This window comes from Anopheles maculipalpis, chromosome 3RL (genome assembly GCF_943734695.1).
Source record: "Anopheles maculipalpis chromosome 3RL, idAnoMacuDA_375_x, whole genome shotgun sequence".
In the NCBI taxonomy this organism is placed as follows: Eukaryota; Metazoa; Arthropoda; class Insecta; order Diptera; family Culicidae; genus Anopheles; species Anopheles maculipalpis.
In genome coordinates this window covers 20,041,138-20,058,656 of record NC_064872.1, presented here as the reverse complement: position 1 = coordinate 20,058,656, position 17,519 = coordinate 20,041,138, and the positions used below count along the sequence as shown (strand labels likewise).

At 40.3% G+C, this 17,519-nt stretch overlaps 2 protein-coding genes across 2 annotated transcripts in view; one reads left to right on the top strand and one right to left on the bottom strand.

Moving 5' to 3' along the window:
• Positions 1 to 17,519, bottom strand: part of LOC126564886 (geranylgeranyl transferase type-1 subunit beta) — a 322,137-nt gene that overhangs the window by 48,849 nt on the left and 255,769 nt on the right. The gene's annotated exons all lie outside the window — the stretch shown is intronic.
• LOC126565490 (uncharacterized) overlaps positions 1 to 17,519 on the top strand; it is a 500,287-nt gene that overhangs the window by 434,329 nt on the left and 48,439 nt on the right. The gene's annotated exons all lie outside the window — the stretch shown is intronic.

The following is a 17,519-nucleotide window of genomic DNA, read 5'->3' as shown; positions in this document are numbered from 1 at the left end:
AATTTACATCCTTTTCTTCAAACGGCAGGAGCGATGTTGGATATCCATGCAAAACCTTTTTTCCGTAGTGATATAGTGATATGATATATAACTGACCATCCGACTTTGTGCTCTCAGTAAATCTAGCAAGCCATTTGATCATCTGCGAAACCTTAGAGTGTCATAAAGCCAAAAAGAAAAAAAACCTAAATTATTATGAACTTTCATCTATAGAGCATATATGTGCTAATAATATTATCCAAAAAATCGCTCATTGCACACTGCTCTACAATGACTCACTCTCACTCATGTTGTCCTACTCTTTTAAAGAACACATCGTCGTGACATGGCCCGGTCAACAATAGAGCTCCAGGAAACTCGATCCCTGTCTGCAGCTTCCCGTCCGTGTAGGCACCCGATCTCCGACAGGTCATCCTTCACCTGATCCAGCCAACGAGCTCACTGTGCTCCCGGACGCCTCTTACCGAACTGGGGATCGCTGAAGAATACCTTTTTGGCGGGGCATGAGTCCGGCATCCTCATAACATGCCCCAGCCAACGTATCCTGCCGATCCTTTCCACCGTCAGGATTCTCCTCCACACTCCATGCTCGAACACACCGCCAAAGATGGTCTTGAGGATGCGATGCTCATACACGTCAAGAGCGTTTGCATCCTCCGCTCGGATGGACCAAAACTCGTGACCATATAGGACCACCGGGCGAATCAGTGTGCGATATATCTCACATTTCGTGTGGTATCGAAGTTTTCTGGATCTCAGCAGACTGTGAGGGCCGTAGTAGGCACGATTCCCCTGCACAGTGAGTCTCCGGATTTCGATGCTGACATCGTTATACGAAATTACGACAGTCCCAAGATAGCAGAACTCCTCAACTACCTTGAGGTTGTTGCCGTCGACTAACAAGCTGCATTGATCGTCGCATTGATCATCAATCCAATTCTTGCTGCTTCACGTTTTAGTCGGGTGTACGCCTCACACACCTTCGCTGTCGTCTTGCCAACGTTGTCAATGTCATCCGCGAAGCCAAGAAATTGAAGAGACCGGTAGAGAATCGTGCCACGGATCACGTTTTCTAGCTCCACGCTTCGTATGACACCTTCCAAGGCTATATTGAACAGTAGACAGGAGAGTCCGTCCCCTTGCCTCAGACCCCTGTGAGATTCGAACGATTCCGACAGCATGTTCTATACTCTCACTCTGCACTGCACCCCATTCATGGTGGCCTTAAACAACCGGATCAGTTTTCCAGGAAAGTGGTGCCGCAGCATTATGTTCCATAGCTCATTTCGATCTATGGTATCGTAGGCCACCTTGAAATCGATAAACAGGTGGTGCGTAGGGATCTGGCCCTCTCGGCACTTCTGGAGGATCTGCCGAAGAGTGAAGATTTGGTCGGTGTTGGATTTGCCTCCAACAAACCCCGCTTGGTAGCTGCCGACGAAATCTGTAGCAAGGGGAGGAGGAAGTCTGCAGAACAAGATCTGAGACAGGGTCTTAAAGGCGGCATTAAGGACTGAAATGACACGATAGTTTGAGCATTCCAGTCTGTCGCCCTTTTAGTAGACTGAGTGAATGACGCCCAGTTTCCACTTTTCGGCCCTCCGGCCCCATCTTGAAGAGCTCGAACCGCCAGTCCATCACTACAAGCAGCCTTGTTGCTTTTAAGCTGCTTGATGGCGCTGACAACCTCATCCAGAGATGGCGGAGGCACTTCGTCCTCTGCACTGTTGCTGTTACTGAAGTTGTTGCTGCTGTGTTGCTGCTGCTGTTGGCTCGTTCTGCTACTTGCACCAGCCTCTCCTGCCCCGTGCTTCAGGTGTCCTTCCAAGTAGCACTTCTACAATGAACGGTGTTCTACAATGAATGGCTTCTGGTTCTTGTTCGATTAACCTTTTCAATTCAAATTTGAATACACAATCATTCAATGCAGATGCAACTACTGTATACGGTGTAAATCAATAGGTTTTATTGATTTACAATGCAATAACTTTCATCTATGACAAGCGAAACTTCAATTCTGTATGCAGATATTCTTCCATTTTTTCCAAATTTTTATGTCGGTAGAAAAGTAATTTGATTTGTTTACTGCACCATTACAGAGATAGTAAGAAGTAAATTTATTTACCGGTCAATCAGTACGCTCAACAACTGGTTAAATAATAGATTGGTTACATTTTTGTAGTCCATTTCCATCAACAGTCAAAACGACTCAAAACCATTACCGTCAGTCTTGTCGAAACAGTTCACGTAAACGCTATTAATTTCTAATTAAGTTTAACAGTTTACAAACACATCAACCATGTAATCGAACTTAACTAGGAACGCTCTTAATTTGATTATGTCACTGTTTTGCATACATTTAGGCGTGCCTGACTCGCATGCGTTACACCCGTGCCTTACTGATTGAATTGGATTTTCTATTGACATTGCAACGCTTTAATGATCACCATTTGAACCAAGCAGGTGGAAAAATGGTTTGAAGTAACGATTCAATCGAAAGAACCGTTCACTACGTGGAAACTATTTAATGATCATATAAAGTTTCAGAAAAATGCCCTTCCTTAGAAAAGCGCCTACCCAGCCCGTGTGTGTGTGTGTGCAACACAAGCATTAGCTAATGGATATTTGATTTTTCATTCATTTCATCGAAATAAGCCTTAGACTAAAACTACAAAGTCAAACCAGTTTTATGAGCGCACAAAAATATCAAACTTCGATCGAGCTAACTAAATTGAAGCGGAAAATATGCATGTTCTATAATAGTCTAAATCCACCCTATAGCCAGATCAAACAATCCTGTTTTTGGCGTGCTGGCAGCATCGAAACATTTCCCACTGCTCAAAGGCTTTGGCTTTGCATGCAAACAGACCCAAAGGTGGTGGAAACATATTCCGTAAACCAGAACACAGGTCGAACGTTGATACCAACTCCGATGGGAAATTTGGCAATTGAATGAATTCCATGTGATGGATACGTTTTGCAAATGAAGAAAAGCAATCTCCAAATACACAATACCCGTACCCACGTAGCGGTATCCAGGTTTGCCGAGGGCCACCATTTGACATCCGGGGAGTCAAGTGATGTTGCCCAGTTGTTCGGTGACAATATCACTTCACTTTATAATATTGTCTGTCGCAACCTGCCTCCTGTGTCGTGGTGGTGGTGGTGGTGGTGGATCTCGTCTACCATGCCAAACTGCCACGCTCCCTCGATACGGCACACGGCATATGAGTGCGGAAAGAATTTCAATTTTATGCAAATGAATACCACCAACATCCACTTGCGTAACCACTGGTCTCACGTGATGCGAATCCATACCGCAACCGTACACTCAAGTTGGAGAAAGTATGTTTGTGTGTGTGTGTATGTGTACGTGTGTGTATCTAACAAATGTGCGGATTTATCTTTGATTTGCTTGTTTCTTGATCTGAACGAAAAGACACAAGCGCGGCCACGTCAAGGTGTGGAAAGCAAGCCAAGCTTCAATGATTTTTTTAACGGAAACGGAATGCGACAGTTGAGATGGTTACTTTTCTTCTGGTTTTTTCTTTGCCGCTTTCCAATCTTACACCGATATGATATATGTAAAACATAACGCCCTTTTTGAAACAGGAAACGCTACGCTCGTTTGATGCGTAATGGATGAATGAGGCACGTTTGCGTTATTACACGTGACGAACAGTTGGTTGGATGTCCGTGTCACTTAGAAGTATTACTGCTGGGGTTTACTGGTTTGCCACCTGTGCGTGCGTAGGAAGACGATTTTCTGTAAATCTTGGTGAAAAGGAAGAAACGAAAGCTATCGGAGACGGAGTGCACACCAACGAAGTCTCTCAAAGTTTATCGAACAACTCGCTGAAGCGGTGAAGATTTCAGCAGCAATTTTCAAGAGTAATTCTATGCTGCTGTAAGTTGAAGCAGCTGCTGTACTTGCTTGTAATGAGTGCTTTTTCAAGGGTAGCAGCAGAGAAGTTTGCTACTTGAACAAAACGTTACGTCCTGCTTGAAGATTTAATTTTCTTCACCGAACGGTACACTTTGAAATCGCATCGAATAACATGTTGTTATCATGAATTAAGCTAACTTACTAGCAAGAAAATTAGATAAGGTAGTGCAATCATTATAAAAATTGGGGTTCGTCCTAAATTCGAATTCCTGAAAAAACCGCCAAGAAGTATGCAATTGAAGAAATTGTTAATTAAAAAAAATTTAAGCAAATAAGTCACTTTTGCGTTGAAAACCAAACCAACGCTCTCAAGTATGCAATTAATGTATTGAGTAATAACGATTAAAATATTTAAACCCAGAAACCGATCCAACAAAAGCTTCCAATTTATTCAGCAACCAATTATTTCTACCATCCTTCAGCCGAACAGCTCTCTTTTCCGCTTTTCATAAGGTTAGAAGGTAATGCTAAAATAATTTGTACCGGATTTGTACCCAATTTTGTGTCACGCCGTGCCTCAAATTATGGCACGTACAGCAGCAATAGTAGCAGCATGCGAATTGAATGACACTTAAATCATCATTACCGGAGACGCTTCTCTGGATGCGCTCCCTGTGCGAAAGCGGGAAACTTCTTCCCCTTTTGCCATTTAAAAAAGCCGGAAGAAAGCAACATATGCGTAACCTGAAATTGAAAGCAATCATTTCGTAGAAGTAGCATTTTTGCTTTGCTGTCCCTATTTTACCCAGCTTCCCGATAACAAACGAAACGAGCGGCAGGGCCAAGCAAAAAGTTTCTTCTTGATGGCACCATCTCGCCCAGTGGTGTCAAAGTAAAAGAGGTAAAAGGAAGGAATACAGACACACACAGACACACACACACAAAATGTAGCAACAGCAGCACCATCAAGTACTTAGACTGTGTGTCGAGTGCTTTCGGTTTAGAGAACAGAGGCGCCATCAGTCGTTCTGTGTTGGGTTGGGTGTTAACGAGCAAACGCTTCGTCTGCTGCCTGTTGAAAAACAAAATCAGTATGTTTTGCCAACGTGTGTCGCCCGTGTGATCGGGAAGACAGTTTTGTACTACAGCAAACCCCAACAACAACAGGAAAAAAAAAACATGGGAGGCCAAATACAACAGCAGAAAAACACTCTGCAAAAGCGACTGCTCACAGACTGCTGCTAACGAAAATGAATGGCCCCCCTTTTTCCAGTGGAGTTGGAGTGCTGAAGTTTCTGGCAGCACATTGAGGCACAAAAGTTCAAACAGAGCATCAACCGAACAACCCACCCCGGATGATGTTCCCGGACGTCAGATTGCCAGGCAGACAAACCAACTGCTATCGAAGCAAAAGCACACACCGGTGGGGCTTGAAAAAAATGTGATGATCAGCAAAAATAAAAGTGTCAATCAACTACCACCCATCTACCTCGGCTAAGCTGGGTGCCTTCTGTGCCAACCCATTATTCGTTCAGCTTCGAAAACACTCCCAAAGCTTCCGCTTGTGTAAGATGTCCGTGTGGTAGCTTCCTGCTTTGGTTCGCTTGCGAAAAAGATTACCCCCATATTCTGCCTGGTCACCCGCAGTGAGGATGAGCTAAATTCATGCATCTTTCTTCATCTGGTTCGTTCCTCTTCGACGAAACATCTCACCCATCGACGGATGTGATAGGAAGCAAGAATTGGGATCCGTACGCACGTAATAGTTGCTTTTTGCTATCGCTTTGTGTGTGTGTGTGTGTGTGTGTGTGCTCAAACGCATCTTGTTTTACTGACTCTGCGCTTGAAGCAGAAGGGCCATCATTTACACGACTGCAAAAGCTCTAAGGAATCTTCTCACGTGCACAGGGAGTTGTGTATTCTTTCCAGCCTCCCCCTGTTTGACTATTCACCACCTTGGGACGTGCCGGTGCAAAGGTAGTCGAAAGGTATTCACACACCATCCACCGATACTTCAATCCTGGTAACATTTAACACCATGCCTACAGCAACTGAATGCTGCAAGCAAGTAAACGTTTGACTCACAGAACGAGATGGCTGCTTTCTTGTTCACAGATTGACCTTTTTGGCAAGTTAACCGTTTGACAAAAGTGAGTGTCACATATGCAACAATGTTTTGTGGTGCTAGGTGGCACGAAAAAGGGCAATCAGAATGGCTGTCAAATGTGTAAACGTTTCTGATGGGTTACGGATATCCCGCAAAAGAGTAACCTTACTGGCGGAGTAATGACGTATGTCATCTGATGCATGATTGAGGAACCTGGCTAGGCGATAACGGCGCCGGTGTTCACATGGCAGGACCTGGGGTCAAATCCCATCCGGACCGTTCCCTTGTGGTGAAAATTGACTATCCAACTACGTGGTATCAGCATGTCTAGTAAGCCATTAGATGGCCGGCGTGAGATGGTCGTTAAGCCAAGAAGAAGTAGAGCATCCAATTTCAATTGTATAGTTCTTTAAGCAAAGAAGATGAAGAAGATATTTCTTTCAACAAACCTCCTCAGTAATTTGTTATTGATTTATTTATTTGTTGTCTATTCGATGGACGTTTAGCCCGCTCGACAGCATGTAACAATTATGAAACATTTTAACACGGATGCCAAACGAAGCCCATGGTTTGGTGATTGCCAGCATTGCACAAGACCGAAGCAAACTAGTGTCTACTGCCAAGTAAAGAGTGTAGCAATGGGCAAACGATGCTACCGTCTTCTTCACCGGCAGTAGATGACCAGTCCAAGAAATGGGCTAAATCTTGAGACAAAATGATCGAGCTGTTTTTCTAAGAGTTAGTACACTGTTGTCTTTCGAGTAGCTGTAGCTAAAAGTGATCGTTACATATTTTTCCTCGAAAAACTTTAATCCATTACGCTTGCATCAGCTGTTGAACTTGCTCAAAGAGGCCTTTAATAAAGCTTGATCTTCAGGCTCACGTATTCATCTGAATGCAATATGGAATCATCATTGATTGATCATTAATGTATAGCACGATTAGCACGAATGTATAGCACGACAATGGTGTATGGGTGACGCCATGAGGAACACTGCAGATAAAAAGTTAACTTGGGTTTCTTGGACGTTAGTATTAATTTTTTTATCAAAATGTTGCTCACCTTCCGATGCATATATCCAATACGTCAAAAAATATTTGAGTTCTCAAGAATGGTAAATTTATTGTTCCTTTAAATAACATTGTTAATGATGGAACTATAGTTCTTGAAAGACAAAGCAATCGAGCAATTGGAGAAAAATCAACTACATAGGGTAAGTGTACCAATTATGGACGAGTTTGTACAGCGTTTTCACAAAAACAACGATTTTGACAAAACTGTTAAACTAAAGTTGACAAACAAAGGTTTATTTCGTAGAAACATATTTTCTACGTATTTTTCCTTTTACATTTTGTAATTTAAGCAAGTATCACAAAAGTAGTAGCCGTTTTCCTAAACCTCTCCGATGTTCCAATTGTTATGCTATGGGTGTACAAAATGTTGTGCTAGTCAAATATCATATTTAGAATCATTTCTCTCAAAACATAGAACTTAAACCAAGAGAATAACTCTTTTTAGGAATTATATGCAGATATTAACCAAAAATAATAAAAAAACACATTTTTCACATTTTTTTTTTTAAATCATGGTTATGAGCGACAAAAATTGGTTCGATTTGATACAAAATGACAGCAATTTTTGCAGTCAGTTAAGAATGCTGGCAATGTGCTGTTTTTTTTTCAAATCGTCATTTGGTGTTTAATACAATCATAAAATACAATAGCCATGGAAGGTGTTAATGTGTTATAAATTATTTTTAAACAAAATATGCAATTTTCATGTACATCATAAATAGAGAATTATTTATTAATTTTAGTGCATAACATACACTAAATTAATATCTTTTGTCTTGGCTTGACACATCAAGCTTTGACATTGAATATAACAGATCAAGCTGCAAGCCTCATGCTTGCACAACAATTGGTGCTCTCGGTTTTCCTTCCATCAATTGTTGTGCTTTTTTAAAAATCGATCAAAAAAATAGTTATCATTGTATAATTATCGAAAACGATGTTGTTAGAGTTTTAATGAATAATAAACGAATTTTAAAAATCATTCTTCGCTGCTTGTGCGCTCTAGGTTTAATATAAATTGAATAAAAAAAACGTCATTTCTTAACAAACCAGTAAGGAATGGATGACTTTTTGACAGCAAGAATGAAAATCGTGATTTTTCGTAATTTAAGCTTCCAAACATGATAGATTATGTTAATAAATTAATTTGGGACAGCAAATCGCTAAGGTTTTGCTATATTTTCCATTTTTCCGATGATAGCACAACAATTGGTGCTAGCACAACAATTGGTACACTTACCCTATATGTTTTTTGTGAATTTTGCAGCCTTACACGATTTGAAACACCAATACAATGCACAATTTCTAGTAACGTAGAAATGGAAAATATGAAAACACTTAACCACATGCATCAATAAACTATACAGAAACTATATCATTAATATCTATATCGTATTTCTATGAACCCTTCTTTCATTCCCAATATAAGGCTCTATTTCATTGTAAACACCAACGTTAGTGTTAGTTTTGTTGAATTCTATTGATTGAAATTGAAGTCGGTTTCAACCGCCAAAAATTATGCAATCAACATAACATTACTACCGTAAAAAGAGCTCTCGTAGATATTTAACTAGGAATTATTTAAAATGATAGGATCTATCCCCGTCCAAGTTAATTTTCAATCTAACATCAATGTCATGTAGTTTAAACTATCCATGGCAAAACTCTTAAACGACATACTACCCTACACATTGCACAGGAGTGGCATCTTTAAGTGGCATCTTCTAGCAGTCGAGTTCCACTTCCACTTTAACTCCATTGTTGCCAAATCCATCCACTCGCGGTAAATTCTTCGGTTCCAAGTGGGTGGCCCATGCTTCATCTTGCGAAACATGAGAAATTGCACTCAGCTGAAGCATTTCCTGCGGTTCTGCGCAATGCATGCACAGCAGCCCTTCATGCCAGCAATTAATATTAATGACCAACACAACCCGAACAACAGCCAGCCAACAAACCGACCCAACCTCGGCTCTGCGTTGGCTCTGCAGGGAGGTGGGCAGTGAGCCACACCATTGCCACCAGACCTGTGCACCTATCCGGCATACAATGCATCGTGCATGGATAGTGGCAAAAACGCGCTAAAACAGGGATACACTCACACACGGTAATGTTGGTGGCTCAGTCAGCGATCCAAACCGTTTCGGAGTATAGGTGTATGGTGCTGTTTGGGTTAGTGGGAAAAATTCTACTTAACGCCGCCCTAATCAAGGATAAGCCCCGCGTGGATTTCGTGCCATATAGATCACCGTTTTACCACGAACGTCGCTGGAATAAATTTGTGTCCCGTGGCATCCCATGTGCAACTTTGGGCACAAAGAGAACACTGTTTACAGCAATTAAACATTGGCCGAACGTGTGTCGGCATGCAGATTGATGCTTTGCGTCTTTCACTATGCAGATGCACTGAATCAGAAGAATTGTAACAAAAAAAAAACAAACGATCCTGAATGATCCGATAATGGATGCAAATATTCATGCCATCGTGTACATCCAGCCGGGATTGTGTTTTAACGCCGCACTAGGAAATTCCTCTTCAAGATAAGCACTCTTCATTTCTTTGCTGCTTCGTGTGCGCCTTGGTAAAGCTTCTGCAGAGGAAACACATTTTTTTCTTCCAGTGAAGTGGTTGATCTTGCCTGCCAAGAAAGGGGAGTTTTCATAAAAATGATGTTCAGAGCTTCATACCAGATGCTTTGCGACAATAAAGACAAGCATTTTCCAACGGTTACCGTGGCCAACCGAACGTAACTACTAAATGTGAAGCAGAGCAGCACCGCAAGAGACTCTTCCGATGAGAAGGAAATATGCACAGCGATAGCAGTGAAGAGTTCGCGTTCCGGTGCAGTAAAACTAGCCAAGAGCATGATTTGTTAGAGTTGGTTGTTTGGTGTAATTTTTTTTTTTTTTTGTCTCGTCGACAACCTCCGGCTTCTACTGACTCTTTATTTGAGGGTTTACAACCGTCCAATGGTTGCCCCAGTCTCAGGAGTGGTCCAGTAGTTTATTTGACCAAGCTAAACACTCCAGACGCTATGAATAAATCCACCTCGCTATGTAAATGCACTCGGGCGTACAACCGTCCGTAATGAATTTTAACACAGTTTCAGCCGTTTGTTCAACAGTTTATTATGGGCGCACACATTTAAATGGTATCTGTATGGCCAAGGGGCAAAACATGGCGGCCATATTGTGTTTCCGCTACCTGTTAGTGGCTGGTCCAGCAAGATCAAATTTTAATATCTCGTGCTTGCTCCGTGCATACATTACAACGCACAATTACCTGCAACGTGGGATGTATTTAGTAGCGAAATATGCTTCTCTTTATGGAGAAAACTTCAGAAAGCGTATATTCTATGAATCCCAAACAATTACACATTATACGAACTGTTCTCGCAGAAACATTCTAGTTATTTCGAAGCAGCTCCATGAGCGGTTGAATAAGCTTTTATGTAATTATTTTTAAAACATGTCTTGATTCTCGATCATGAAATACATGGTCACGACACATGGTACACGACAGCTTTCTCCCTTCTCCGAATAAGAAAACTTTTTTTTTAATCGAAAGCAAAGAGAAAAACCTTCCTTGTGTAGTCACTTCACCGAATAGCACTTTCGTTCCGATAAGTTTCCACTACATGAATCTTGAGCGTTTGCCGAGCATACGAGTCCAGTAGCTTAGCAGAAGAAAATTACATTGATCACTTCCGTTCATGATTGGCGAGTGATTTTATGTTTCCTTTTGAAGGATGCAAGTTCCGATTCCGTACCAGTCACGATTGCACACTTCAACTGCAACCAGCTGTGGCATGTAAATGTTGCAGTACGGAATGCTCGTTCTTAGAGGGTTTTTATGCTTTTTTTTGTGGCAGACAACTTTGTCATGGCGAAGGGTTGCCCAAAGCGTTTGACATTTTGCTGTTTGTCATCCCAAGCAGGGAGCTTATTTAGTACGATTTGATTACATGTGCCACTTGAAAATACTAAACAAGAGCACAGTTAATATTGAATTTTGCATACTTTTGTGCGTGTTAGTAAGTGTTTTTTTATTAAACTAGGAAATGTGAAAAAATATTCTTTGTGTTCTACTTATTTTGCTTTCATATTCGGTTCAGAATCAAATCTGTTATTGTTTACTGTAGGTTTAGGTATTACTTAAGTATACCCTATGTATCAGCTCAGCTTTGTTTATAACTTATTTATTGGAATTGTGTAAAAATTCTAGTAAAAAATCTAATAATGACAAATAAATAAGTAAATAAATAACAAATTTGGTTTATTAAACCAAATAAACTATCAAAGAAACATATAACAATTAGTACTTTCTTTCAAATGTAAACAATGATTATGGTTCGTTAAAAGAAAAACAATTTTGTTAAAGCTAGTTATAGACGTTAAAGTGAAAGCTATGCTTCTCCAAAAATACTAATTTTTCGAGCTCCCTGGGATCCGTTGTGCCACTTCTGATTAGTTTTCCTCTTAGATAGTCTCGAATGCTTTTTCTGCGATAAAATGTCGTGTAAAATGTGGATTTCTATGATAATGATTAATGCAATCCGTAAGCTATGCGCTAATACTAGTTTTGAATATGGTGCTGATGGTATTGACAATCAAATCTCACACCTTACCACTACACAGGTCTCTGAATTTGATGCTTCTTCTTCTTCTTCTTCTTTGTGACTTAACGAACGAAAGGTCACGCCGGCCATCTAATATGGTTTACTAGTCTTGCCGATACCACCTAGTAGGATAGCCAGTCCTAATTCCGGGGGACGGTCCGGACGGGATTTGAGCCCCGGTCCTGTCGTGTAAAAACCTACACTACCGGACCGCCCCATAAATTCAATTTATGCTTTAATGTAACCCTTTGAGGACAATGACAGTGATTATTATTGCTACTACAAAAAAAAAAAATCATGAGATGTAGATGTAGATGTAAGCTCATGTAGTGGAAAGGATATTTAGTCTATGACATAATTCAATGTGAGCGTTTATTTGTTTGATTGCAAATGACATCACGCACCCCTACTAGCATTGCTCTATCCTGATCGAATTTTGCCTTGTTTTGCTGTACTGGCTGCCTCCGTTCACAACTGTCAAAGCAAAAGCATGATCGCAGCAAATCCACCAGCGTACGAAACGGTGAAACGAGAAGTGGGTAAGAAAATTAAATCACATCACGATTGGCTCATCCATTTGAACTTTTAAACGGAGCCGATCAATGCTTCCCACCGAACGGAGCACATCAATAAATGATGAGCTCAGAAAGCGGAAAGCGAAGAAAAATGCTCGTAAATCTTGCATGCAACTGGCGGGCAAACCGATTTCCACCAGTCCGCCACTCCCGCACAACAGAATGGTCCAGAAAGGGGAAAGCAAATCGATAAAGCTAACCACGGTGTATGGTGTTCTTATATATCTGAGCGAACGATAGAGTGAGAGAGAGAGAGAGAGAGAGAGAGAGAGAGAGAAAGAAAAATGAGTGTAAACATTCACATCCGGTACCCGGTACTGCCAGAATCGACACAGCCCGGAGGCTTAAGAACGGTACCGGAAGAAATTCGGAACGGGAATGGCAGACCTTGCTGACAGATCTTGTCTTGCGGGCAAATATTGCAAACAGCGGTTATCGAAGCATGAAATTCACCTGATGAATCATTCAACAACTGCTGACAGTCATTTAGTGCAGACAGGCCCACAATTGGTTGGTCTTCGAAATCTTTGCGAGCGGAGAAACCTCAAACCTTGATGGATATCCCATCAATTTGCCATTTGAAGCTTTTTAGTTTAAGGAAATTCGAAGGACTCTTTTTAAAGGAGATTTTTTTTCCACACAAAATTTAATAAAACTATGAGCGCCTAAACCAATTCGGTTTTGATGCGTTTAGTTTAAAAGAATTTAAAAAGAAATAATCAGTTTTTGGGACAAATTCATGGACAAAATTACCTTCATTCGCTCAACATGCCTGTAGACAACAGTCCCAACATGAAAGCAGTTCTTTTGCATCCCTTCTCTCAATGTGTTCAATCGAATTTTCAAAACCAAAAGTAACAGCGTGCATGAAAATGTTGCAAAATTGAATTTTCCGTACCATCTTAACCAACTCCAAATAAAACCCCTTTCTAACATGATTGCGCATCAAACCATCCCACAAGCCATCCCGGGGAGGTTAATTAGAGAATGTAATTAAAAATCCTTTTCAATACCACACGGGTTGCTGGTAAGCCACATCCATCCAGCAAGCCCGGAAAAGTGGCAAGTGCGTCCGAACTCGAGTAGCAGTTTAATCGTTTCGGTTTGCTCATTGGTTTCAAGGTGGACGACCCTTTTTCTGAAGGGCAGCAACATTGTGCTCGTGTTTTCTTTGATATTCAATTAACAGCCTTGAAGTCTAGTAATTTTCGGGTACGGATCTTTTTTCTTCCTTTGCTTTAGTTCAAACAGCCAAGCAGACAGTGAAGAAATCCAATTCGTAATGTAATTTTAGCCCCAAAACTGTAGAACAGAGCGCAATTATTCAAAAGAAAGGAATAAATTCTCTACCGAAACCCTTTTGCGAACGTTCAAAAACTTCTCCATCTCTAATAGTATAATGTTGTTTTGCGAGACAAAGCCGTTGTCATCCCTCGTTAATCCCTTCGCCAAGTTCAAAAAGCGGATTAAAGCCTTTATTATAACCGTCTAGTGCTGTACGTAAAGTGCCAGGAAAGGTCACGATGTACAATTTGTGCAAACTGTGTAGGAAGAGATGGACCACAGAAGATTCGACGGAAACAACGCGAAGAATGTGTTATTCTGCACGGAAAAATACATTTTAAGCCTAAAAGTATGCAAAAACGTAGCATTTTTTACACGAAATAGCTTTACACAATGCGGACACGCTATAAATAAGTATTATTTGATGTATTTTAAGCAATTTTTTATTTCCTCCTTGATTTCTAACCCTTTCTTGTAGAGCAGCTACCACAAACATGAAAGGATTCACCACAGCGATGATAAATGTAGCCCATCAAAGTAAAATCAACCGAACAATGCTGCTTACCATTTCCACTACTTCCATCAACACTACCCAACCTCATCCCACACAAACATTAATTGCTGGCAGGTACATTCAGCTCCATAGTATTCACATACATACAGATGCACACACAGCAAGACCGACTGATCCGAATCCTACAGACAGCAAAAAAGCTTGGCACACGAAAAAATATTTCCACACTGTAACATAATATCGCTGCAAAGCGAGCCAACGTTCGACAAACGGAACCGTGCAATAATGCTCCTTGTGTTAGCGTGAAAAGAATGCACAAAGTATCAGGCTGAAAGGAAAGAAAGGGTTTTCGAACGAGGAAAAAGATTACACGCCTCAAACGAGCGAGAGTGAACCGAGGCTGAAACTGGCAGCTTTCTATTCCATTGCGAAAGGCTACGTAACCCGATCGTGGCTGGTGTAGGTGGATGATTCAGGTATTTTTTCCCTTCACTTGAAGCCACAAAAACACGGTCTGAATGACAGAATGAGGGAAGGGTTTTCTTTTTCCTAGGTCTGGGGTTGAACATGGGGACTGCGAGAGAAAAAAGTAACCGGAAAACGAACGCTTCAAGCAATGTACGACGTGCTTGTGGCCTCGAGTTGATTGATAGAATGAGCAAATAGGAAGCAATCACGGTTAGCTGGACGAATTTTTGTAGCTGTCTTTTTTAACTGTTTATTACGTTTTCATAATCTAAAAAATAATTTCTGCAACAAATCTACTTACCATAGTGTGATCTCTTTGCATTCTTTCATAAGGGACCTCTTCTTATGTCGAAACATACAAATAACAACTAACTTCAATTTACCACAGTTCATCTTTTATTTTTCATTTTTCAATTTTATTTCTTCACATAGCTTTCATTTCACTTTTGTATTCCATTGTTTCGCTTGCTCTTAGTAGTTGTAGTAACAAGCAATCATTCCTTTTTGTGTGTTTCCTATATTTATCTCCGTTTTTTTTCTATTGTTTTGTTTTTAAATGTCTCTTTTCTTACTTTATTTCGTTCTTGCATCATAATTCTGTTCTGTTATGGAATGAAATTCAATGTAAAATAGCTACATAGTTCTACCTTCACCCAAAAACAGGACGATTATCCGATTCGAGTTTTACTTGCTTTCTCCGTCTCAGATTTGTGTGGCTTTGCCCTATTCTAAACGAGTCGTTTCTCGTCGTTTGTGACCAACCAGTTTGTCTTCCCTTGCTCCAATTTTCCGGCCATTCCATGGTTCCGATTGGATCGATTTTTTGAGTCCCATTCAGTATGCAAAGGGCGAAAATGAATATCAATCAATCATTTATCATTTTTCTGTATTTCGCTACCTGATACTAGGAAGTTTTACTTTTCTTTATCGTTTTTGTAACACTTTTGTCACTTTCATTTTGTCACCCTCCGTGGGTGTGATGTAGATCAAAAATAGGAACAAAGAAAAAATGAAGGATTGTAGATCTATGTTTTTCTGCATTTTACTGTATTTATCCTATCGCGAGCGCCATTTATACTATTTACAAGTGTTTGTTTCTTCTTGTGTCTTATGTTCGTTATTTGGCATGAGTGCACAGGTAACTGAAAAAAAGAACCATTCTAATTCTGTTGAAAATCGATTAACAAACTCATTTTAAAAGCAAATTATTTCCTACTTGAAAGATTTTAAATAATTTACTGTGTTTTTGTTCCTAAACATCTTGCATTGAAGTCAAATCACTTCCATTGATAGAACCTTCACTTATACAGAGCCAAAGTCATCATTTCTTCTACTTGACTTTCCTATCCATCACGCTGTATCTGTAGTGAACATCTTTTAAGTCATCCTTGCCCGAAAATTTAGCCATAGTCATCCATCCTTTCCATCTTTTCCTTTGTTTTGCGTCCCCAGCTTTAAAAAGAAACAAACTAACCTCTCTTAACAACAAAACGATTCCTTTCGCACACACACACACACAAACACGCATACAGGAACTTCCGTAAAGGTGAGCCAGGACAGTGGGCTTCACCGTGCCAAAAACTACGAAACATTCATTCCGGAATAATTTATCTTTACGTGATTTGTTTTTATCTACCTCGGCGCGTGAGTGTGTGTGTGTTTGTGTGATCCACAACCAACCGTCTTGTTATGTCCTGTTGTGCCAAAGCACGCTCGTTGATATATTATATTATTCTTTATTCGTCTTACTGTCCCCATTCGAAACAACGAAAAGGCTTTCTTTATGCTTCAGGAAAAGAAAAAGAAGAATCACTCCTTTCCACGAACAAAGGATCCTAGACCAGATGTCCTTAAAAAACGGACTCTCCCGTTTTGGAAAACCTTTCACCACTACAACCAGAACAGGTTGGCTGTGAAAAACCATTCCCGCGCCTGCTATTACCGGTTCACCCGGGGAAACGACTTTGCCTCTTATCCTGTCAAAGATGAACGGACCTCATCTGTCTTGCACAATACAAAACAAAAAGTGGGTAAAAGTGTGCGTGTGTGCGTATCAGTGTGGTGGCACAACATGTAGCCATTTTGCAGCATGATGAATGTATATTTACAGATACGCATGCCACTCGTGATGTGGGGCAAGGAAACAAATGTAACTAAGCCAACCGAACCACGTGTGTGCGCGAACTGTGATGCATCAAGAGGATTTGTAATTTCCAGTGAATGTACACAACACACACACACTCACACAAAATGCTATCGGGTTAGCAAATTAATCTTCCAACGTTGTATAGCGAGTTAGTCAAACTCTTCCAGACACTGACACAGTTTCCTTATTTTATGTCTTTTTTGTTTTGTTTTAACACTAAACAACTAAATGAGTCCACATGGTAACGTAAATAAATTATTTACAAAATTACTTAGCTACAATTATTTTATTATTCTTTTCTTTGTCTTTTAATGTCAATAGCATTAATGGCTCCTTCAAATTGCAGAGGTATCTCAGCCATTTTATCGTTAAAACTATAAAAAAAAGTTTTTTTGAAAATAATTTTTCGTAAAGTTTTTAATAAAATTTGAATTTTAATTGTATGAGCTTCGGTAGGTTTGGTTTTTCTTAAATTATAAAGCATTTTTCAACGAATGAATCAAGCAAAAGACGAATTTAAAATTCACTTACTAATGATTTCACATTTCATTTGCATCCTTGATAGCCTTTTAAAAGACAAAAGCATTAATAAATTTCACAATGCATGCAATGTTTGCTGCTATTGCTAGAACATCCAATATCATTGCCACTAAGTGTCAAGATCTTATCAAAACATTTGCTAGAAATGATAATATCCATCTCATTTCATTGTCTGGGACGACGAGACTGTGTGACCAAATCCATAGTGTCGCCGATTTCCACAAAGCAGGAACAGGTCTCGTGTTCGGTCCGAACCACCACCCATTACAAAGAACTGACCATTCTGTTATGGGTTAAACGCAATCACAT